General features: G+C 36.2%; 1 non-coding gene across 1 annotated transcript; it reads right to left on the reverse strand.

The window, feature by feature from the left end:
* Nucleotides 1–982: 982 nt before the first annotated feature.
* TRNAT-AGU (transfer RNA threonine (anticodon AGU)) lies at nt 983–1,056 on the reverse strand. The gene has a single exon. It is a non-coding gene; the product is annotated as a tRNA-Thr (tRNA).
* Between the last annotated feature and the right edge of the window lie 23,520 nt (nt 1,057–24,576).

Consider the following 24,576-nt stretch of genomic DNA (forward strand, 5'->3'; position numbering starts at 1 on the left):
CTGTGCAGCCTATGGGAGAGGATAATCTCATCTCTCCCTTTTTTAATTGCTCTTTTGTGTCATGGGTTATAATAATTGTAAGAATAATTAGTCGGGAATGCAAATTCTTCTCATTCATCTTGACGTGTTCAGTATGACGATGATTAGTAAAAAAAGACTTGAAATACAACTCACTTGCACGTTGGATTATAGTCCAGTGGCCGCAGAATTTCCACTATCTCAAACAGGTTGGCCTCCCCTTCAGCGGGTTCATTATTCGCCCAAAGAAGTCAATCGATAATTGGGATAATTGAGATCTGTATTTTCAGTCTTGTGACTTAAATTCATATATATTAAATCTTTGAAAAACGACATACAGAGAGGTGAAAATTGGGGGAAGAGAAAAGTAGAGGGTTAGCTGTCGTGAGGTGGAGGGAGAGAGAGTGTGTGAGATGGAGAGAGAATGACAAACAAAAATCTCCCCAAGCCCCTAAGAAATGATTTTACTAGTGTGAATGTGTATGTAAAGAAAAACAGGTAAACAAAGAGTGATTGACAGGGAATGTGTAGGTCAACTTAGAAAAGGGTAAAGTTTATCATAAATGAGATTTTTTTTGGGGGGTAGGGTGGTAAAAGAAAAATAAGATCAATACATAGATAACAAAACGACTAGTCCATGGTGTAACATTCATCTTGATATAAATTTCAAGGTTTATTGTTGCACTCTAAATGGTTTTGGTTCTGTTATTCCATAAAAACAAGAAAAAAACACTGAGATTAAAAAAAAAATGATGAGTCAGTTTTTCTTGAGGTATGTATGGTTTTGTGTCAATGAATTATAATGGATATATTAGTTATGTGGTGTGTGTATATATGTCTATATTGCTCTCTATTTAGCTGGGTAGAGGGCGATGACTAAAAAGGCATGTTATTCCAATAGTTACCAGTTTGTCAGAAAGAAAACCTAAATAAGAAAATTAAATTTGAAAAAAAAAATTCCAAAAGGCACTGCCCGGATTTGAACCGGGGATCTCCTGTTTACTAGACAGGCGCTTTAACCAACTAAGCCACAGCGCCGCTCACGGTTGTGGAGAGAATTTACAATATATAAAGCGTACTCTTTAGGGCAATTCGGGCGTGGGAATTTCTTCGGACTGATTCATTACGTATACAGGTAAGTAATGAGTTTTACACTTTTTTTTTTTTGTAAATGCCAATTTCGAATGTAAAAATATTTTGTTATTTTTATGGTTTTTAAAAATAAATATATATGCGTATTACCAATAAATAAAATTTGATATAAATTAATTCCATCATAAATAAGATACTTTTAATGTATATATTCTCACCTACAAATCAAATGAACCCTTCCAATTTTATTGTAAACATGACTGACCTCGTTATCATATGGCAGCATGCATGGTTTGAGCTGAGCAGAGCCAACGGCAACGGCAAAGATCACGAATACCAAATTAAGTGAAGGTAAAAAAAACACCATTTAATAGTTCTGATTTTGAAATGATTAAATAAATAATAAACTGTCCATTATTTTCCCCATAGCTGGTGGTCCAAGCTGAGCTATTTTATGGCTTCGAAGTTCGACTTTGACCCTTCGAGCGCCTCCGCTGACACGACTCGACTAGTACTAGTACAGACTAGCTTACCTGTTACTGCGGCAGCCCGAGACGTCGTGTCGAGGTCCCCGGGGCGCGAAATTATTTTTCCCACCGAGTTCTGGACCATCGAATATTCATGACTTGCGTCTTCGGATTGAGAGTACGCATGCGCGTGGACTTGGCCTCGACCAGTGCCGATCGTAAGCATTCACGTCGCTCAGAATGAATTAGCATCGATCGTCAAATTACCGGTACCCTTACATAGTTACATAGGTGTTATAGGCTTAGATCTATATATATATATATATATCCAATTCTTAAACACTTAATAAACTAGCTGCCATTAATGGCAAGACATGTGCTAGGGTAGGGCTAGCTTAGGCTAGCGCATTAACTTTACCTCAAATCTGGACCTGTCTAATTAATGCCTAGTACTAATCAGTGTTCTAGTGCCTTGATGCTCGGCCTTGGCCTTAAGGTGCCTTAATGCCTAGCTACTTTTTCAAAGCCTTGGCCTTGAGAGGGCCTTGGCCTTGAGGATTTTGAGCCTTGAAATTTTAAGGCATTTTCAAGGCTTTTTCAAGGCATTTTGTATTTTGTACTTTCATTTGTTTTGAATAAGTAATTATGTTTCAATTGCTTTTTTTTTTTTTTTATATATAGGATGGTCAATACTACCAATCACCAGTAACAGTAGCAGCAGCAGTAGTAAGTGTACTAGCAGTGTCATCAATTGTAATTGTCACCATAATCATGAAATTCAAACAAAGAATATATCAGTTGTGAAAAATAGCATTATGTATTGGTAATGTGTTGTAATCATATGATGATAATGACAGTAAATAATAATGGTCATGATTAAGATAATAGTGCTTTGATGACAAGAATAATTTTTACATCTGACTGCAATTTTGACAACAATTTTCATACTTTAAACATAGCTAACTCTAAAGAACGATAACAAGGTTGATTTCTATTCCATTAGGATTTTCCTTGTATTATTTTCTTTGGCCAACAAGAATGTTTTAAGTCTTAATGATATTCTGAAAAGATTTGGTAAACTTGAACACAGTCTCCAATTTTGTCATATCCAAAATGGGTTATGTCAATGGCATGATGAGCCAGAAACTTTGAGGGGCCAAGCATGGCATATATAGAGCAAAATTTCTGTCAAAAAAAAGAAGAAAGCGATTGAAGCGAGCGAGTGAACAAAATTTGTCCCCCTCTTTCTATAAGAAAAGCTAATTTTGCAATAGATTGTTTAAAAAATAATATTACATTTACTCCATCTTTTCCTTTTCCTTTCCCCCTTGTCTAAGTTTATTCTTGGTGGTGGGACTTCTTCTTCTCTCTATCTCTCTTCTAAATTTTATATTTGTTTTGGGTCAGATTGACAAAACAAAGGGGAAAAAATGTTTACTTCTTTTTAATCATATATCGTTCAACATTGAATCTCATTTCTCTACAGTTTCAAGGAAATAAACAACGTATTTGTTTTTGTGTCAATATGGTTTCAAGAAATAATAATTAACAAAAAATAATTTAATAATCAATAATTATTAATATTATCAATAAGTATTAATAATCATGTGTATTAATATTCATAATCTCATTTTGAAAATACATGTATCTGTTTGCACAAAAAAACTCATTTTGATAAATGGGTGCCTTTTTGGCGTTGACCCCCCCCCCCCATAATAATTTTCTGCTGCCCCTGTCCCAGGGAGTGAAGAAAAACATACGTTGAGAATGCCAGGATCAGATGACCGTGGTAATAATAATTATTGCAATGTAAATCGCTTATAGAAAAATTATGGATTATGTGTACACAGGTAACTATATCATTATTTTAATGTGTCTCTATCATGAAATTATTTTTGTTTTAAATGTACAAAGGTTAATTTTTTTCTCGCTCAGTCCCCTCGCTCACATACATTTTACCATGTGTGATGTCTGCCGCCTAAGTATTGTTAGTTCATTGTTCTGTATATCGTAAGTTTGAAATGCCTTGGCCTTGAGGTTTTCAGGCCTTGGCCTTGGGTTTCCATGCCTTGGCCTTGGCCTTTGGTATTGAAGCCTTGGCCTTGGGTATTAAAGCCTTGGCCTTGGAGGTTTGAGCCTTGACTACAACACTGAATAGCCGACTAATGCCATGGTTAACTTTGAACTGGTTAATTCCGGACTTCACGTTTAGTTAGGTTTAGACAAATATTAGCTTATTTGCCATGGTTTAATATGTCTAGTCCGTATACAAAACCAGTCCTAGATCTAAAAAAAATTTATCTTAGTTCTAGTCTAGTCTCTATATCTAGACTCTGATCTACGCTGTATCAGCATGGAACCACTAGTGTACCAAGGGGGGGGGGGGGAGACTGTCCCTCTGACGAGTCACAACTGATTCAGGGGACGTGCCCCCTTTGAGAAGCCAAATTAATAATTTGTAATGTAAAAATGCAATGAAATAGACGTATGTCCCCTTTTTTGAACGTGAAGATCTTTTTTTTTTTTTTTTTTGCTTGTCAATTTTTTTTTCAGCTAAGAAATCCATAATTTGGGGTGAAGACCCTTTTTTTTTTTGGGGGGGGGAGGGGCTTGCCACATTTTTTCGCGGTCGAAATATCCTCTAAAAAATTTGCCCCCCTTTTGGAAAATCCTAGGTACACCAGTGCGTGCATGGAACGTATTCTAACGTCAGGCACAAATTAACGTCAGTGATCTTGATCCCCGTCTTCACCCAAAATTAAGGATTTCGTAGCTGAAAAAAAATTGACAAGAAAAAAAAAAGATCTTCACGTTCAAAAGAGGGGACATACGTCTTTTTTCGTTGCATTTTGACATTACAAATTATTAATTTGGCTTCTCAAGGGGGGGCACGTCCCCTGGATCAGTTGTGACTCGTCAGGGGGGCAGTCTGCCCCCCCCCCCCCTTTGGTACACTAGTGGTTCCATGCTGATAGCGCGTAGATCAGAGTCTAGATCTAGAGACTAGACTAGAACTAAGATATTTATTTTAGATCTAGGACTGGTTCTGTATACGGACTAGACATATTAAACCATGGTAAATAAGCTAATATTGGACCAAACCTTATCAAACGTAAAGTTCGGAATTAACAAGTTCGAAGTTAACCATGGCATTAGTCGGCTATTCCTAATAGTATTAGGCATTAGACAGGTCCAGATTTGAGGTGAAGTTAATGCGCTAGCCTAAGCTAGCCCTACCCTAGCACATGTCTTGCCATTAATGGCAGCTAGTTTGATAAGTGTTTAAGAATTGGATGTATATATAGATCAAGGCCTATAAGGGTACCGGTAATTTGACGATGCTAATTCATTCTGAGCAACGTGAATGCTTACGATCGGCACTGGTCGAGGCCAAGTCCACGCGCATGCGTACTCTCAATCCGAAGACGCACGTCATGAATATTCATATGTCGGTCCAGAACTCGGTGGGAAAAATAATTTCGCCCCCGGGGCAACCTGTGGCTGTGCCGCGGCTTTGGTTTGTCCTCGGGGCGGCCTCGGCTCACCTCCTCATGCGCTGCTGGCCTGGCGGTAAGCATAAAGAGTAAAAAATGAAACGCATTTATATCTGGAGATTCTATTGGGAATTTCATGTAGATACAATTTCCTTTCTTCTTCTGTTATATATTTTTTTACTAGGGTTTTAATCCGAAGATGGAGTAAGGAGTGCTTATAATATATATAAATGCTTGAGAAAGACACATTAATTATTAAATAAAACCATTGCCTTGGCATTTTCCAAGTCCACCCCAGAAAAATGCTGATTTGATTTGAATAAATAGAGAAAAATCAAACAAGCATTATGCTGAAAATTCCATCAAAATCATGTAAAATAAGAAAGTTATGACATTTTAAATTTTCACTTATTTTTCACAAAACAGTGATAGTTTTGATACATGTAAATGTATATGTATGCACAACTCGGTGACCATGGTGACATGCAAACACAGTCGATGATGTCCCTCGCTATTTCTTTCGTTTTTTATTGTTTGAATTATACAATATTTCGTTTTTTACAGATTTGACAATAAGGACCAACTTGATTGAACCATATAATATTAAACAATGCTAATTGCATTAATCATTGTTTCACACAACAGGGAGAAAATTTGAATATTTCATATTTCACATAGGCTAATATTAATAAAATACAAAAGAAATACTAATAAAGTAATAGTGAGTGAGTGATGTCATCAGTTTCCTCATTTGCATACCGACAGGGATGTGAATATAACTGTTTTGTGAAATTAAGCAAAAATTTAAAATGTCATAACTTTCTTATTTTACATCTGATTTTGATGAAATTTTAAGTGTTATGCTTGTTGCATTTTTCTCTTTTTATTCGAATCAACTTTTTGTTGCTGTGGACTTGTTCTTTAACTAACACCCGCATCCATGAAAGGAAAACACAATCATGAGTACTAACTGTTAAATCTAACAAACGATGTTTATTAAACAACAAGATTTTAATACTCCACAACGCCTTTCCTCGGTGAATCTTTATCTCACACACAGTGCAATTAATAGCAAAATCGAATGACGAGAGCTGTACGTACAGGGGAGGGTGGAATCCCTCTCGCTTTGCCTGGCGGAAATCATCGGATATCGATGGATAGCGCCACCTCCACACTAAACTCAACCAACAATCAACAGCAAACCGGCTGTCCATTACTTTGCCAGCGCTGCGCCAGATCGACGATTGTCACGGCCGGGCTACACTCACTCGCTGTTATACTACACATGTTAATTGTTATGTTTTCAATTGTATTCTTCTTTCTTTTTAACCTCCTCAGAAAAACTTCACATCTTGATCTTGGGGAATGAGTGCAGTTTCCTATTAACTTTCCTTGTTGGGACACAGACGACGATTAAGATACAAATACGATACGGTATTCGGTAAGTTGGATTTTGGATTCAATGGCCCGTATTCTGAAGTCTGGTTTAACTTAAACTTAGGTTTAAAGTTGTGGTTTAAGTATGGAAAGCCAATTGTTACATAAATCACTAACAGTAGAGATGTAATATTTCAGCTCATTTGGCTCTTAAATCATTCATAATTGTGTAGGATCAAAGAAATGATTGTCTTCACCATCGATGAATCAGGAAAGAGCACAGTAAACATTAGACAGCTGGCAGCCGTCTGTTTAGAGAAGTTTTTCAACATTTTTTAATTTTTTCAACTTCTCCTCGTACACAGACGGCTCGCTAGTGTGCAGCCGCCATTAGGGGAGGTACAATGCAAATTCCCCCTGACAGGGCTCATCGATTTTTGTCTTTATTTCATAAATATATATAAAAAGAAGTGTACCAAAATGCGGCTTGTTATTCCATCTTGGCATTAATTGCCAAAAAACTTGTAAAAAATAAGTTAAAAGGAACAAAAACAGTGACTTATCTCGGCTGTCGTGTAGCTCCTAGTTCACCCGTTCATCCGAAGTCGATATAACACACAAACATATTCCGTGGGAAGAACTTCCGGGTCAACTGCTTATCGAAACCGTTGGCCAATCAGATCATCTCTTTTACGTCAGGTTAATGAATATTAATATTCCTGCCGGTCTTTTCGTTTTTAATGTTTGTTTTCTCTCTCTCTCTTTTTTACTTAAATTCGTTTTATTTTTCATTTCCCCTTTTTTCTTTTGTTTCTTTAACTGCTCTTTTCTTTATTTTTTTTATTTTCCCTTTTTTCTTTTGTTTTTTAAACTGCTCTTTTCTTTTAATTTTCTTTTTCTTTTTTATATTTTATTTCTTTGTTCCTTTTATCTTTTCTTCTTTACCCTTCTCTTTTTTTTTCTTTTCCTTTTTTTTCTTTTGTTTCTTTAACTGCTCTTTTATTTGTATTTCCTTCTTTTATTTTATTTTTCTTTCCCCTTTTTCTTTTTTTTTTTGGTTTTCTCTTTCTATTTTTTCTTCTCGTTTTTTTTTTCCTTTCTTTTGTTTCTTTATAGTGTTCTTTTATTTTTATTTTTTTTCCTTTTTCCTTATTTTTATTCTGTTACCTCTCATATTTCTTCATACCTTTTACATGTGGTCGCGCTCGCGTCTGGCGGCAAGCTGATAAAACTTCCACATCCGGGCACTGTAATGTGTGACTTAAAGGTCATGGGGTGGAAGTGTCAACTTCCAGAGTTAATCCCCTGAATGCCAGTTTCAAAGCGGGAATTTAGGGTAAGAAACTGTCGTTATACATTTTCATCTATAGGTGCATGTGTATGGACTGTTGGTGGAAAATATCACAGTATCGAGGAGAAAAACAAGAAATTAGCGGTGGCCATTGACCCCCTGTACAGACGAAGGTTTAACTTAGGTCTATGTATTTGGTGAGTGGAGCCAACATAGTTCAGCGGAACAACCAACATAACAGAGACCGAAGCTTTTGGTCTAAGTAATCATTAGACTAAAAGCTTCGGTCTCTGTTATGTTGGTTGTTCCACTGAACTCCGTTGGCTCCACTCACCAAATACAGAGACCGAAGTTCTAGCTCCATCTGTACAGGGACTCAATGGTCATATGTTTATGTATTAATTTTGGATAAAACGGAAGTGAAGTTGCGCGACAGCCGAAGTAAGTCACTGTTTTTCCCACGTTTTGGTGCATTTCAGGCCAAAACGGAACAATAATCTTTATTTTGGTACAATTCTTTTCCTATATTTTTAAGAAATAAAGACAAGAATCGATGAGCCCTGTCGGGGGGATTTTGCATTGTTAATCCCCTAATGGTGGCTGTACGATAGCCAGCCGTCTGTGTACGAGGAGAAATTAAAAAAAATAATAAAAATGTTTAAAAACTTGAAACAGACGGCTGCCAGCTGTCTAAGTAAACATAAGAAACATACAACTTAATAAAAATTTTGACACTTTTGGTTTCCATAATTTTAGCGCAGAGTTAGACCATGGTCTAAGTTAAACTTGACTATGGGCCAATATCATTATGATGAGATGTTGTTCAGTAGGTTTTTTATATTAACAAGTTAGACATGAAAAACCATCATTTCTGGGGATTTATTTAAAGTTCAAGTCCAACCCAGAAAAATGTTGATTTGAATAAATAGAGAAAAATTGAACGAGCATAATACTGAAAATTTCATCAAAATTGGATGTAAAATAAGAAAGTTATGACATTAAAGTTTCCCTTTTATGATACTTTTCACAAAACAGTGATAACGATATGCACAACTCAGTGACATGCAAATGAGACAGACGATGATGTCCCTCTCTGTTTCTTGTTTTTTGTTTGAATTATATAATATTTAATGTTTCACAGATTTGACCATAAGGACCAACTTCACTGAACCATAGTATTAAACAATGCTAATTCCACATGTTCAGGGAAGAATTAATTGTTGTTTCACTTGACAATGAGGAGAAAATTAGAATATTTCATAGAATAAAATACAAAAGAAATGGTAAGTGGGTGACGTTATCAGTCTCCTCATTTGCATACCGATCAGGATGTGCATATAACTGTTTGTGAAATCTCAATAAATAGAGTAAAATTCACAAAGCAAAATGCAGAAAATTTGATCAAAATCAGATAACAAATAGCAAAGTTATTGAATTTAAAGGTATAGTGTATGATTGGTTGATCTCAGACAAGGGCAATGAATCAATTTTGAAATTATTACATTCATTAAATACCTATATTATTGCTCTATTTTATCACGGAAAAGAAACTTGCATAACTTTTATATTTTCATGATATTGAGGGGTGAAACATATATTATAACAAATGTCGGTTAAACGAGATAAGGTTGAACTTTCTTATTGACGCCCTCTCGGGTTAAAAAATAAATTGATATTAGAACACCGTTCGAATCATGCATATTCATTACGACCTCATGCATATTGATGAAATACGTCATGGCGCATGCGCAGTATCAAGAAATCATCGTATCAACAAAGTGCAGTACTGTGTGTGTAGCTGAGTAGAAAGCAAACATCGAACGGTGCGTGCAAGCTCAATGAGCCGATGCTAGCCGGCTAGCGACATGCTTGCGCTCTGCATTAGTTTCAGATATAATCCACTATTAGCGATTGCACACACAGGATACTAGTAGTTTCAGGATTGTATATCGTACGCGTGAAAAGGGATTCAAACACGTTGAATATCTGACGTGAATGACGAAGCAAAGGATTGCCCAATACGGCTTACTTTTGGAATCTTATGTCATGAATCTGAAAGTATACTCCAAAACTAAAAGAGATACGAGAATCCCAGAGATGGGCAAGGGCCGAGTTCCGAGTTTGATCTTTCTTCATGTGGATTGTAGCTCTTTTATGCACCTTTTCCCTTCATGTATAGCTTGGCGTGCTACATACGGGAACTAGAGCGAGGAAAGGGGGAGGGAGGAGAGAGAAGAAAGAAAGAAGTGAATTAGTGAAAGAGAATCAGGAGAGCCGTTATAAAGGGATCTGAATACAACCATGGACCTATTCGTAATAGGTCCATGATACAACATACCCTAATTTGATATTTTGGTGGGTTTTTTTAATCTTTCCTGAATGTTTCAGTCAGTTTCAGATTATTTGGCTCCACTCGATCGCAAAGTACAGAGGAGAAATTGGAAAAAAAAATTAAACCAAAAATATTTAAAACTCTAAACAGACGGCCACCACCATTCTGTCTACAGCCAAGCATGAAGAAAGGGAAAGGGCGAAGAGAAAAACGATTACTTTCAGGGCGGTTCTACGATATAAAACAGGGTTTGTTTAATACGGGGTTAAATATAGGCCTATAGTAAAACCACGAAGATGAAACCCCAATGCAGGGTTAAATATAGGCCTATAACCCAATGCAACACTTGACTACTCTTCGTTTGTTTAGGTTGAACTCGCGAGGTCAAAAGGTGAGCTGAGAAACCTGTTGATGCGAAGTACGTACGTATAGTCTATATTGTGTAGACCGTGATAGCATGAATGTGACAACGCATCAAGTTGCAGATTTCTATTATTTCTGTTAAACCGAGTTTTTACCTGACTGCTAAGAAAGCACGAATGCCTGTGAGCAAGCAACCAGGGGACCAACGGCTTAAGGTCGAACAAGCAGAGTAAAGGCGTCATGAGTAAAAAAAATGAGGGGGCAGACATGACGTCAGGGACAAGATTTCTGGGAAAACTCTTATTTTTTGCATCCACACAAGAAAGCTTGCATCGAGATATGGAAAAATGAGAAGTTGAGTATTGCGCGGTGCTATGGTCTAGAACCGCTCTACGTATTCAGAGTTGTGATTTCCAGGGCCGACCAGCATACATGTAAGAGTTTTACAACATAACTTTACAAGGCACGCTGTGGGACAAAGTGCAACAACGTATGTGAGAAAAGACTAAGCAAACCTGTAGAAGCAGCAACGTACAACATGGACTCACGACCAGTCCATGGGTCGCCGAGTTTTTATGCAGTATGGGGAGGGGGTGGGGGTAGCCTACAATGATAATAATAACATTTGTAGGGCGCTTTATACTTTATACAATCATGGACCTGTTAGGTCCATGCTATAATCAAACCATCAGCACGACGAGTGGATGGATGACTGAAAGAATGGATGGATAGGCACATATAAATGGATCATCCAATTGATGTATTTTCCCAAGAAATGGATGGTCAAAGAGAAATGGATACAAATGATGCAGCAATAGATAGGGGCACCCCATGGGAGATCAACTTGCTACCCCTTCATAGACAGTAAACAAGTAGAAAGAATTGATAAAAAGATGAAATTTTATAGCAACAAATGAGAGGAAGAAAGGCCTCCGGGAAAGGCCTATGCGCATACAGAGTGTGCACGAGCAGTTCAACCGTTGAAAAAACGTGAATGACTGCGACATGAGCAGGACAAAGACATTACTTTCCGGCATTACTTGCATCCGGGACTTGCATCTTGATTGGCATAACATTTTAGACTTATTTATCAATGGAATTGTAACTCCCATTTCCCTGCTATAACTATAGGAAAAACGAATGATAACTGTTGTTTTATAGACGTGGAAATTTATGCTTCATATTAGGACCAAAGAGATTCTGGCGTACGTGTCAATATTTCAAAACTCATGCGGGAAAATAATATAATCATTTTTTATGATTGAAAAAAAAGTGCCAAGTTCACACTGTCACGATTTTTTTTGGTGGCGGTGCTGAGGAAAATTTGACAAAGCAAAAGAAAAACATTAAAAAAGGTTCCAATACAAAATGTTGGTAATTTTCCTACATTTATCCAATTCGACACCTATACCAGAATTCCAGGGGGAGCTGCCTACATGGAAAATAATGCACGCCGCACCCCATTGTAAAATCTTGGGAATGCTTTGCACCCCCGGTTCCAAGGGCCATAATTATAATCGCGGAATAATTAATCGTATCAGATCAGTCGAGGCGATCATATTGATCGTAGAAATGGTTGGAATGGTTCAACTATGTGGTGATGTGGCTTTTTTTGCAGGATTTTTTTGCATTTATTGGAATAATATACAAAACAAATTTACAATGCTTGAGACATGATCATAATACAAGTGACAATCTTATATGTAGTGACTGGAGAAATACAATATATAAAAAAATATATATATAATGAGTAAAATGCAGAGGCAAACTATATACAGTAAGCAAATATGTGCTTGAAGCATATAGCAGCCAAAATAATAATGAAATTTCGAAACGAGACAAAAATAAATTTTTTTTTTGGGGGGGGGGCAAGCCCCATCTGGCGAGGTTTAATGGGTATACGCTTTTTCTGATCATGGACCCTGATGTACTTAATTTATGATGATGTAATGCACATGTGCTGCCGATGAAAATATAATATTTTGCCTTTATGGGTGTTTTACAACTCCAGGGGGATCAATGAGAATACAGTAATAGTTCTGAATACGCACTGAGAGAAGTGAAGGCCGGGGGGGGGGGCACTTCCATTGACGAGTGGATACCATGCGCGACCATGGGGTCTCGAAAAGCACCCAAACACGTATTTTCCATATTCTGAAACTGCAAGTATTGGCGTCTCAAACCGACCCTTAACAAGTATTGGAAACAAAACGATACTCTTGGCAAGTATTCCCGAAATGAACCCCTAAACAAGTACAGCGATATTTTATTGTTATGTCGGGTCCGTCGGTCGTTGGTTTTACCTTTACACATCATTATTTTGGTTTAGTACGCGGGCCCCACCTTCCACAACTCGCGCAAGTCGGACTCTAAACACGTAGTGTTGGGGCAAAAAGGACATCCTTTATAAAACATTTTAATTTTGTTTCATCATCCCCGAAAATATGACCCTAAACACGTAGCTTTCCTAGCAACATATATACCCTTGTTTCAATATTTTTGTGTTTTTGACAAAAAGACATCCTTTTTACGTGTTTTTTGGGTCGCGCATGGTATCCACTCGTCAATGTAAGTGCCCCCCCCCCCCCCGGAGTGAAGGCAAAGCGGTCATGGAGCATGCAAGCAAACGAGTAATTATAATTCCTTGAATAGTCATACCATAATAAAGTTGGAGAGGATAATATTGAAATAAATAGAAAAATAACATTAAAAAATGCGAACATAAGGAATACACACAACCCCCAACCCAAGGCTAGGAATTGTGTAAACATCGAAAAATACAGAAGGATGTTAGGAACCATGCTTGAACTATTCATGAAAACAACCATTGGCGTAAATAATAAACGTAAAAAATATGAATTAAGGGGCCAGATACATGTGTCGGGCACAAATCATTTTTTATCGGTGATAGATTTTGACATAATATTCAGATATTAGTTCCCCTTCTCGCTTTCTTTTTGTATTGGCCGTGACAAATTTGGGAATCCATATAGCCCCAATCCTTCCCCATTATTTTGAACGCCACTGATTTCAACTGGATATCGTCAAAAAATATTGATTGATTGATTTTATTTCGCAAGTCACCATAATATATTTACAGTAGCATTAAAAACAACAGGCTTACACAGGATGACCCACGAAAGCTCTAAAGCTATTTTCCAGTGGGGAAATAGGCTTTACCTTGTAAATAAATATTACCTTGGAAATAAGCTTTACTTTGTAAATAAATATTTACAAGGTAGTCAAACTGACAGCAGATGCAGCGTGTAAACACAGTATGAATTTCATTACATGATAATAATAAAATGATAATTACGTAATGTCATGGGTAATGAAACAAGGATGGGACGTTTTGTAATTCGCTACGCAGGCTTTTGATAGTAAAGCTGATGAAATACAGGGTTGAAAGTAAAATAATGAGAAAGACTGAAATGAAACGATCTATTCAAAATATAAATTCCATGAAAGAGAAGCGATTCAAACAGAGTATTATATTGCGTTTACATTCCCTTTGATTCATATTATTTTGATTCCCTTTCAACAATCTACTTCATTCTTTATTTATTTCTTCTCTCTCCTCCATGCCCCCCTTCCCTTTCTTGGGGCGGCGGGGGATGGGGGGGGGGGGGTATCGGATATGAGAAAGCATGCAGTTTAGGTGTTATGGCACACTCGGACAAGTTCAATTTAGTGGCCTAGTATAGGTCCATTGGTAAATTGCCAAGTCGTCGACTGCCAAGTGCCAACTTGCACTCACCACATGGTCTGATTTAATTTAGTCCATATCCATTCCGTCCATCAATATTTCGTCGAACAACTATTTGGTCCAGTATCCAATTCATTTTCATTCATTTTGCACAATAGCACGTTGTCCAATTAGACCAAATGGTATATGGACTGAATGGCTATTGGATCAACTGGTTACTAGACGATAGTGGATGAACATAATTATGGTAGACTTTAATGATAGTAGGCGAGTTGGCAATTTGACGATTTGGCATCAGACGAAATGGAAGTAAACTGATCTGATCCATGGACTTATATAGTATCACACCGGTATAGATAAAGAGGTACAAAAGTGGAAACGATGCCCGACGGACATGCGCATATCCAGGATTTTGCACCACGAGGGGGTCACTATTTTTGCGCCCCTGTGAACTTTTCGGAAAATTGCACCCCGACCCGACCACTCAGGCAATCAAAGTGCCTAAATGCATTTTGAATTGTCTTATTCCACAACCACGTGAAAAAGGCAATCGAAGACCATTTTTTTTTAATGTGTCCATGTAAAAAAAGATCAAAGTTGTATCCACTTCTTGAAAAGAATAAATGCGACCAGAAAGCATAGAATTTTTAAGCGTTTTGGGGTTTCAATTTAGTTCAACTTTTCATCAGAGTGGTAGACCATACTAAAATTATGTGCGGGAGCTGTAATTTCTTAACCGGGGCTAGATCCAGCTTTCGCCAATAGGGGAGGGGGATATTTTCATCTGTTTTCCGATCAAACATTCTACGCTTTTTGCAACCGTGAACATGATATGTATATGAATTATTTAAACAATTATTATTGATACGAGCGCGAAACGTGAGCTGAATTTTTTTTATATTCTGACCTAAAATTTGGGGGAAAAAAATCTATGAGCACTTTTGGCAATCAAGAACAGGATGGGTATCTATCAACATTTTATGCGATCACGAAGTGCGAACTGACAATTTTTGAATTCCCAATCCAACACTGGACACCATAAGCACTTTTTATAACCATGAACAGGATGGGTATATAGCTAAATAATTAATGCGAGCGCTAAGCGCGAGTTCAAATTTTTTGATATTCTGACCTCGTAAATTTGTGCGAGTGCGAAGCGCGAGCTTAAAAAGGGATTGATATTTTGACCTAAAATGTGGACATTCTAAGCACTTTTGGTAATCATGAACAGGATTGTCATCTAACTAAACATTGATGCGTCCGCAAAGAGCGAGATGAAATTTTTTTCATATTCTTACCTAAAATTTTGACATTTGAGTAAGCATTTTCGGTTATCATGAAAAGGATGATCAGTAACAAAACAGTTTATGCGAGCGCGAAGCGCGAGCTGAATAAAAATCTATATATTTTTATACAAAGTCAGACATTCTAAGCACTTATCTTACCATGAACAGGATCGCCACCTTACTAAACAATTAATGCGAAGAGTAGGATGAATTTGTTTTTATATTCTGATCTAAAATTAGGACTTTCTAGGCACTTTTGGTAATCATGAACAGGATTGGTAATTGATGGGAGCAAACATGAGTTTGGCACCCCCTCCCCTCCCTAGGTAAATTGAACCTGAATTTGATGCACCGAGACAAATATCAAATTAGCGTGTGGTGAATATCCATTCGGCACCCCCTAGGTTGAACATCAATTCGGCGCCCCTATATGTCAAACAGCAACTCGACAACCGTATATAGGAAAAATAATTATTCGGCGCCCCATCCCCAAGGTTAAACATCATTTCGGTGCCCCTATGTCGAACATCTTTACGGCGCCCCGAGGTAAAACATTAATTCGCCCCCCCCCCCCTAGGATGAAGATCAATTTGGCACACCCTAGGTCGAACATCAATTCGGCGCCCCTAAGCAAAACATAAATTCGGCGCCCCTAAGCAAAACATAAATTCGGCACCCGCTATATACATACTCTAGGTTGAACATCAATTCGGCGCATCCACCCCCCCCCCCCATGTCAAACAGCAATTCGTCAACCCCTTTTCTTTCCTTCCCTTTTCTCCCTATTTTGGCGCCCCCGAATACGCGCATGGTAGAGCTACGGATATAGAGAAATAAGGACAAAGATGTAATGACAATATAAAAACTCTTGAAATACTTAACGTTTTCTAGGCAAACAAGAATCCAAACTCCAAAGCGTATAAATAACGTCCGGCTAAATAGACCTCCATTTGCATCCTGTTTGATATGCTTTCCTGTAAGTTCCATTGTGGGCAAAATAAAGGGCAAAAGTAAGTCTGCTTTCTTTGAGAGGGTGTAAATGATGATATATTCAAATACCAGCGAGTGCCATAGGTGACGGAATCATAGGCGACGGAACGTATTTTCAATTTTTTTTTTTTTTTTTGGGGGGGGGGGGGGCAAAGCGAAAAAATGCACTTATATGCAAAAAATTGCATTTTTTATGCAAACTGATATTTTCACCATGAGATTATCATCTGTGTTAAGTAGTTGTGCGTTTTGTAGTAATTAAATTGAGCAAAACCTTTTTAAAGTCTTTTCTGATTGATAAAATATCTCTTTAGGCTTTATTTTTCCGGGAGCGAGCGTAGCAAGCAAGCAGTTTGAACATTTTCAAATCTGAAGTTGTGAAACTCGCCGCTTTTTGGTCAAATCGCGCAAATTATTGTTAAAAGAGCTATAAATTCTAGACATTGCTTGTACTAACATGACTAATAAGACATGAAAATCAATCATTCCGAGCAATTTTGTTATGAAAAAGATGTGCATCTAATTGAAGAATGGACGCGAGCGCGATATTCCAACCAGAAAACTGGACATTCTAAGCACTTTTTTTAACCCAAGAACTTAATTGTGTGTCTTAATAAATAATAATTGATGCGAAGCGCGAGCCGATAATTTGTAATATTTCAACCTGAAAACTGGATATTCTAAGCAGTTTGAAACCAAGAACATAATGTGTACCTTTGATGCGAGCGGAAAGCGCGAGCTGAAGATTTGTGACATTTAAACCTGAAAATTGAACATTATAAGCACAAGTTGTAACCAAAACAAAGTGAGTGCCTTCCTAAAAAATAAATGATGTGGGCGCGAAGCGCGAGCCAAAAATTTTGTGATTTCCAACCTAAAATGTATCGTTTGACTTCAAAAAAGGTATTATTTTGAAAAGGGACATACATGTACATCATTTTGAAATAAGTGCACTCTCCATTTAAAAAAGGCATTATTTTCCTACTGGGATTTTTTATGTAGGGGGTTAAGTGCCCCTGCCGCCCCCCGGTTCCGCCGCCCCTGCTGCTAATATAGCCTCGGGTTATAATTTTTATCTAAGTTCAAACTGGTATTAACAAAAAAATGTTGGTATGACTGCATTTTATAACGATGGTTTTCTTTAAAATATATATTTTTTACCATTTCGATCCATCACATGTTTGCATTTTTTTGTCCGTCGATATGCCCAGCGCTGAGAGGTCATGCCAAAACGTGATTTTGCATGAAGTACATTCTCTGAACCATCATCGGAACTTCGGAATCACACAGAGATGGAAGACCCCTTCCCCTAAATAGTTCCGCCTAGCTGTATGTCCTCGAATATATATATATATATATATTTAATAAGACATCAGAAATGCGAAACACAAATTCACGAGTAATGCAGTTTTTGCAATAAAATTTGCAATTTACCATTACAAGTTGAAAAGAAAAATACAAAGAGAAACTTGGAGGGGGATCGATGTTACATGGTTATAACATACAGACCTACGCACCGGTATCATAGGCGGATCCAGGAGGCCGACGTTACGCCCCCCCCCCCCCCCCCCCCGATATTGGCGGCGCAAAGTAATATGAACGAAAGCAGAGGGGGGGACAAAATATAAGAGGAAGAATGAATAAAAAAAGGTGAGGGGAATTCAGACTTGGGGAGGGGTGAGAGCCAATCATGTCACTACACATGTATAAAAACAATTTAGCCCGCGCTTTGTGTTCGCATTGCCTGTTCGATGGAACATGCATCTATTCATCTATACCAATTCATTTATTGATTTATTCATTCAGTCATGGTTAAACAGGTTCACAAGTTCAGAGTTATTAGTATATAAAATCATAGTAACAAGTACAATTACAAGGTATAATTTATATCAAAATAGTATGAGACATAAAGAAATATTAACTGATCAATGTAATACAAAACACGGAAACATTGTTGAAGGGCTTATAGTAAAACGAACAAGGGAACTAAATAGGCCTTTACTTATTCAAATTTTTGAGCACCTTATCCGTCAGTGTGCATCTTGTTTAATGATCATATTGCTCAGATCAATTTTCAGGACACAATACACAGTCCGAAAATAATACCTCACGCTCGCATTTTTTATAGGGTTTAGTACTGTTACGACTATAGATTCCAACAAAAACTAGCTTTGAGCTGCCGATCGATCGGGAAAAATGTGGATGAAAATATTGTTCACCCCGGCCCCGTTATTAGTGAAAGCTGGATCCGCCCCAGAATATATTGTTTAAAAAAAAGGCGTAGGCCACGCGGTATTTGTCATTTTTTAGTGATAAATACATTGAGGCAGTATATTGACAAATAATCACAGGAAGAGAAAGAGCATCTTATAGGCCTATATAACGCACAAAGCAAAATAATGAAAAATGGCGGCCAAGCTAGTTCAATACAAAATGATTTCCTTTTCCTTTAAAAAAAATGTTACAACACGTTATAATAATGAACAAATCAAAATACAGAACCTGAAGAAATTGATAACAATTCAGTGAATCGGAATCGAAACAAAAATGCGTATGAAAATATAATTATAAAATAGAAATAAAAAACGGAAAAAAATAAGAATAGCCCTTTCACAAGCAACCATAATTCTCCCTCCCTTCCTACCCTGGACAAGTAAAGAAAAAAAAATACAGCTAGAGAAACGAAGCAAAGAGGAAAAGCAAGGAAAGGGAAGAAAGCCGTCTCTCGGTACCTGGTACTCTGCCCAGATATCAGGACCTATTCTCCGCGATTTGAAAAACAACGTGCATAACATCACAATTGTTATGATAGTCATTTCAAAAAGTTCCTTGGTTGTTTCCAAGTTATTTAATTTGCCGTCGAGGGACTGCGCGAATGCACACGCTCCTACAGGATATGAATGAAAAAGTCGCAAATAGACTCCGCCGTTCAATCCGATACTGTACTGTATAGCCGGTATACAGATCGGCACGTGAGACAAGCGCAGAGGCGATGGATATGAATATTCATGAGCAGGTATTGATGTCATTTGGTCTCAAGGTGGCGCTCTTCATTTTTTATGTCAATTTCAAAATCTGCATCAAAAGAAAGCTCACTTGGCAAAATTTCTCTTCTTTATATATTTTTTTGAGAATAAAAACAGTTCTTTTGGCCAATGCAATACATTTTATGGACTCACACCTTGTTTATGAGTATTTTGAAAAGCGAAGAGTGAAATCTAAAAGAAAGTTTTGAAATAAACCAATGTCACAATTTACCTTTAAAGATTTGCATTATTCAGGTGAAACAGTTCTAGGCATGTCTTTATGAATATTCATTAGGTGGGCTGATGATGTCATATCCCCACTTGTTCTTTTGTATTTTATTATATGAAATTAGGTTTATTCAAAATTTTTCTACCAAGAACTAAAACAAAGGGATTGACAACTGATTAGTGCATTAGTTATTTATTGCCGCAACTTATTTCATTATAATGGATACACGTCATGTACACATGTATGAAAAAACATGATTTCATGTAATAACATAAGACAAAGGAAAGTGGAGATGTGACATCGTCAGCCCACCTAATGAATATTCATGACGATGTGCATATAAGTGTTTTCTCAAAATATTGATAAACTTTAAAATTCAGTAACTTCGTTATTTGTTATCCGATTTTGATGAAATTTTCAGCATTTTGCTCTGTTAATTTTACTCTGTTTATTTAGATAAATATTTTTAGCCTGGACCATCCCTTTAAAGGTCAAGTCTACCCCAGAAAAATGTTGATTTGAATAAATAGAGAAAATTCAAACAAACATAACGCTGAAAATTTCATCAAAATCGGATGTAAAATAAAAAAGTTATGGCATTTTGAAGTTTCGCTTATTTTTCACAAAACAGTGATATGCACAACTCAAATGAGTCAGTCGATGATGTCCATCACTCACTATTTCTTTTGTTTTTTATTTGAATTATATAATATTTCATTTTTTACACATTGGAAAATAAGGACCAACTTGACTGAACCATATAGTATTAAACAATGCTAATTCCACATTAATCGATGTTTCCCTTAACAATGAGGAGAAATTTAGAATATTTCATATTTTCTATAATAAAATACGAAAGAAATAGTGAGTGGATGACGTCATCAGTCTCCTCATTTGCATACCAAAGAGGATGTGCATATAACTGTTTTGTGAAATTAAGCGAAACTTTAAAATGGCCTAACTTTCTTATTTTACATCCGATTTTGATGAAATTTTTCGTGTTATGCTTACTGCATTTTCCTCTTTTTATTCAAATCAGTTTTTTGTTGGGATGGACTTGTCCTTTAAAATGAAATAACTTTCTTATTTTACATCCGATTTTGATAAAATTTTCAGTGTTACATGTATATTTGTTTGATTTTTCTCTTTTTATTAAAAACAACTTGCTGTTGGGGTGGACTTGTCCTTTAACAATTTCTGACATTTTACTATCATCTGTAGTGCGTGGAGCCAACATACATGTAGTTCAGCAGAACAACGAAAATAACAGAGCCTGAAGCTTTTGGTCTAGAATTTTTTTTATATGATTTATGAATCATGGAATAAAGTTTTAAAGTTCATGAAAATGGGGGTATTACTTGATGAATTTGTAAACTCTATATATGTTACCTGCCACCCCAAAAACCAACAACAATAAGTCGACCATAATGAATATTGAGATTTTTATTTAGCTTGAAAATTCATTTCCTAAAACCAGTCGCCAGTGGACTCATTGTTTTTTTTTGTTGTGGATTTAGTGAAAACACATTTCAAAAGAATATACATGTATGAATAATCAAGACGTCAAAGATGGTGCTTATCTCATTGAAAATTAAACCACCATGTCGTTTTATTGCAAATGACGTGATGATCATGCGCAGAATAGAACTACAAACTTGCTTATTGATAGACAGGGGGCCATTTCATAAAGCTGCTCTTAAGATAAGAATGACTTTATTAAAAAACGACTGGTGAACCTGTCCCGCGCTAAACCATCGCCAATGAATATACCATTTACCACAAGAAAGGATCACCAGTCGTTCTTAAAGTTGCTCTTAACTTTATGAACAGCTTTATGAAACACCCACCTGTTGTGAGGTGTGTGATGGCCTTAAAAAGACCTTAGGTGCTCACAGCTTGTTTTTATCAATTCCTTCCTGTCATTATGCACTTAATGTACCTTAGGAATTTCTAGAAAGAAAAATTAAGAAATTGGCTTGGATTCAAACTCATCCCCCACTGTTTGAAAGCCTAGCATCAGAACCACGAGACCACCATACTTCTACAAGTCAAGGGGTCAAATTATACACCTTCGAATATAGAGTGACAAGTACTCTTTTCACTTCATGTGCATTCATTTACACTGTACATGAATACTTTAAAGTATTCATTTACACTGTACATGAATACTTAAAAGTTCAGTGTGTTCAAAATCAGTTTAAGATATGAAAATGAATTAGCAAATTCTGTTATAAATTTTGAGTCAATGGGTCAAATTACATGTATACACCTTCGAATATAGAGTGAGAAGTACTAAGTACTCTTTTCACTTCATGTGCATTCATTTACACTATACATGTACATGTACATGAATACTTTAAAATTCAGTGTGTTCAAAATCAGTGTAAGATATGAAAATGAATTAGCAAATTCTATTCTAAATTTTGAGTGTTTATTCTTTTCTGTGACCTTCAATATACATGTAGTAAGGCTTAAAACACTGTTGATTGACCTTAAAGCTTTCTCATGAGATACATTTTGTTCCTTTTTATTTACAACTTTGTGTAGATAATTATATGAGAAGTGGCCTTTCCCTATTTTGAAATTAAAGACCTCCAATTACATGTTAAAGGGGTTGTTCACCTGGCAAAGTTTATGGTAAAAATAACAGAAAAATAATGAAGAAAATAATGGTAAAGTTTGAGGAAAATCCATAAAAGATCAAACATCATGAAAAAATTATAACAATTCATTTTTTGTTGTTTGTTTTGTGATGTCATGTATGCGAGCAGCTTCCCCATACATCATGTGGTAAAAAGTCAATGAAGATTGAAATGTAAATTTCTCAAAAATTTAGAAATGGTTTTTATTGAACTTTCAGGACATACCAACAGACACATCATTTCACACCTGCTTCTGATATTAAAAAAAATGTATTTATAATCAACTACCATATCATAAAATTTAAAGAATCATTCATTATATATTTACATATGCATGACAAATGGGACACCATATGATGTCACAAATCTGAAAGTATCGAATGAATGACTGGAATGGTGTCAGGTCTTTGTGAATGACTTTATCCTGTAATAGCCATCAATATCCACCAAATAATAACATTGTTTTAATGTTGTGACTTTGTAGATGAGCAGTTCCCTATTTTATCATGTAATAATATAAATTTACATGGAGAGCTGTTTACACAGACAATTAAAGCGTTTCACCTGTGCATGATTAGACACATTTTTAAACACTTTGATGGATATATGCAATCATGAACAACTTCTGATATTGCAACCAATGCATTAAATGGAATCTGTAAATTGTACTTGATGGTGGAGCAGTATGCATGTGACATCACAAATTTGAAGGTGTTTCTGCTTTTATCAAAATGACAGTTTGGCATGCATTTGTTTTTCATAAAGGCAGAATGATACTATCGAAGATTTGGTGAAAATCCACCATGATGGTTTTTTTTTTTAATAATTGGTTTTGTGATGACAAATGATCGTGCTCAGCTTTTCCATCAGTCATGTGGTATGAATTCCATAAAATGCCATTTTCTCTGAAAATTGTGAATGATTTTACTTGGCATTCATCAAATGCATCATTTAAAAAACTGCCTCACTTTATCATGAACCATAAAAAGTGGCAATATATGGAATCTGATTTACATGACATGCACTGTATGGGGTCACTACACAAAATATATTTTTGTCTGTACATAGCAATCTTTAAAAAATATGGAGCAAATTGCAATGCAAAATTTCCCCCTATTGATTTAATGCCATTTTCTTCATTTTTTTCGAAATGAATTTTTATTAAAACACTGTTTATTATGAGTGTTAGATTGAGCTTCCCCTTTAAATAATGCCCTAGAGCTTTGTGCCCTGAGTAAGAGTGTTCATATTCTATCATTAAGATGGATCTCATCCAGGATTCTCAGATTATGAAGACTGGAGGCTCATTTATGTATGATTGGAAAGTCCTTTGAAGGAATTCATTAAAGCTAGATTTCATTTTGATAGGCCCCCAGGCAGTGAAGATAGTGAAGTTTCATAGCAAGCTTTGATATTGTTTTAGTGAGCATCTTTTACATGAAAAAATGTACATGTAGTGACTATACTAAGAATATTAAAAGTGCTTTGAGTTTGATATCAACCCAATGACATAAAATAGCTTGTATTAAATACTTGTGTCAAAGCAAATTAACCAATAACCACTGAAAGAAAATAACCTTAATTTAGGAGGTACTTAAAATTAGGAGAAATTTTCACAAGGATTTCTCAAAGGTCATATGTATGTACATGTATCCTACATGTAGAAATGCATGACTTCTGTTTGCTGTACAGTGCGTATAAAAAAAACGGGACAGATTTGACAAGTCTATAAAACTTTTGTTTCAAATTATGATGTCTATATTTGGGTGTTAATAGGTGCTCTGAAGTCTTATCTTTCAAATGCCATTAAAAAAATTGAGTTTCGTTCATGCTTGAGTCAACACGGAATGTTTTTGTCTGGGGTTAAAAACGATGCTTGCGCCAAAATGGCATAATTTATACTGATAAATGTGATGATCGGACTTCTTGCTAATCAGCAGACTTCCTCTTAACCTTTTCATTATCTTTGCCATAATTTTCGAATTATACGGTCAAAATTCATTTTCAAATCTGTTTATTTGCTTGAATTGTTATGTTGTTGTTTCTTTTTAATATGCTCTCTTTTAGCTTTCAAGATTCCTTCTTTAAGCAAAAACAATTTTTTTTTTCAACTCAAGTATGGGAGAGCGTGTATTTTTTTTCCAAATTAAACTTGGTAAAGGAATCAATAACGCCTTGCAAATAGGATTCATATTTATTAAAGGTACCATAACATAATTTGTTTCACATAATAAAATACGATTTGAATGATTACAAGTTCTCC

This window comes from Lytechinus pictus, chromosome 5 (genome assembly GCF_037042905.1).
Source record: "Lytechinus pictus isolate F3 Inbred chromosome 5, Lp3.0, whole genome shotgun sequence".
NCBI classification, from domain to species: domain Eukaryota; kingdom Metazoa; phylum Echinodermata; class Echinoidea; order Temnopleuroida; family Toxopneustidae; genus Lytechinus; species Lytechinus pictus.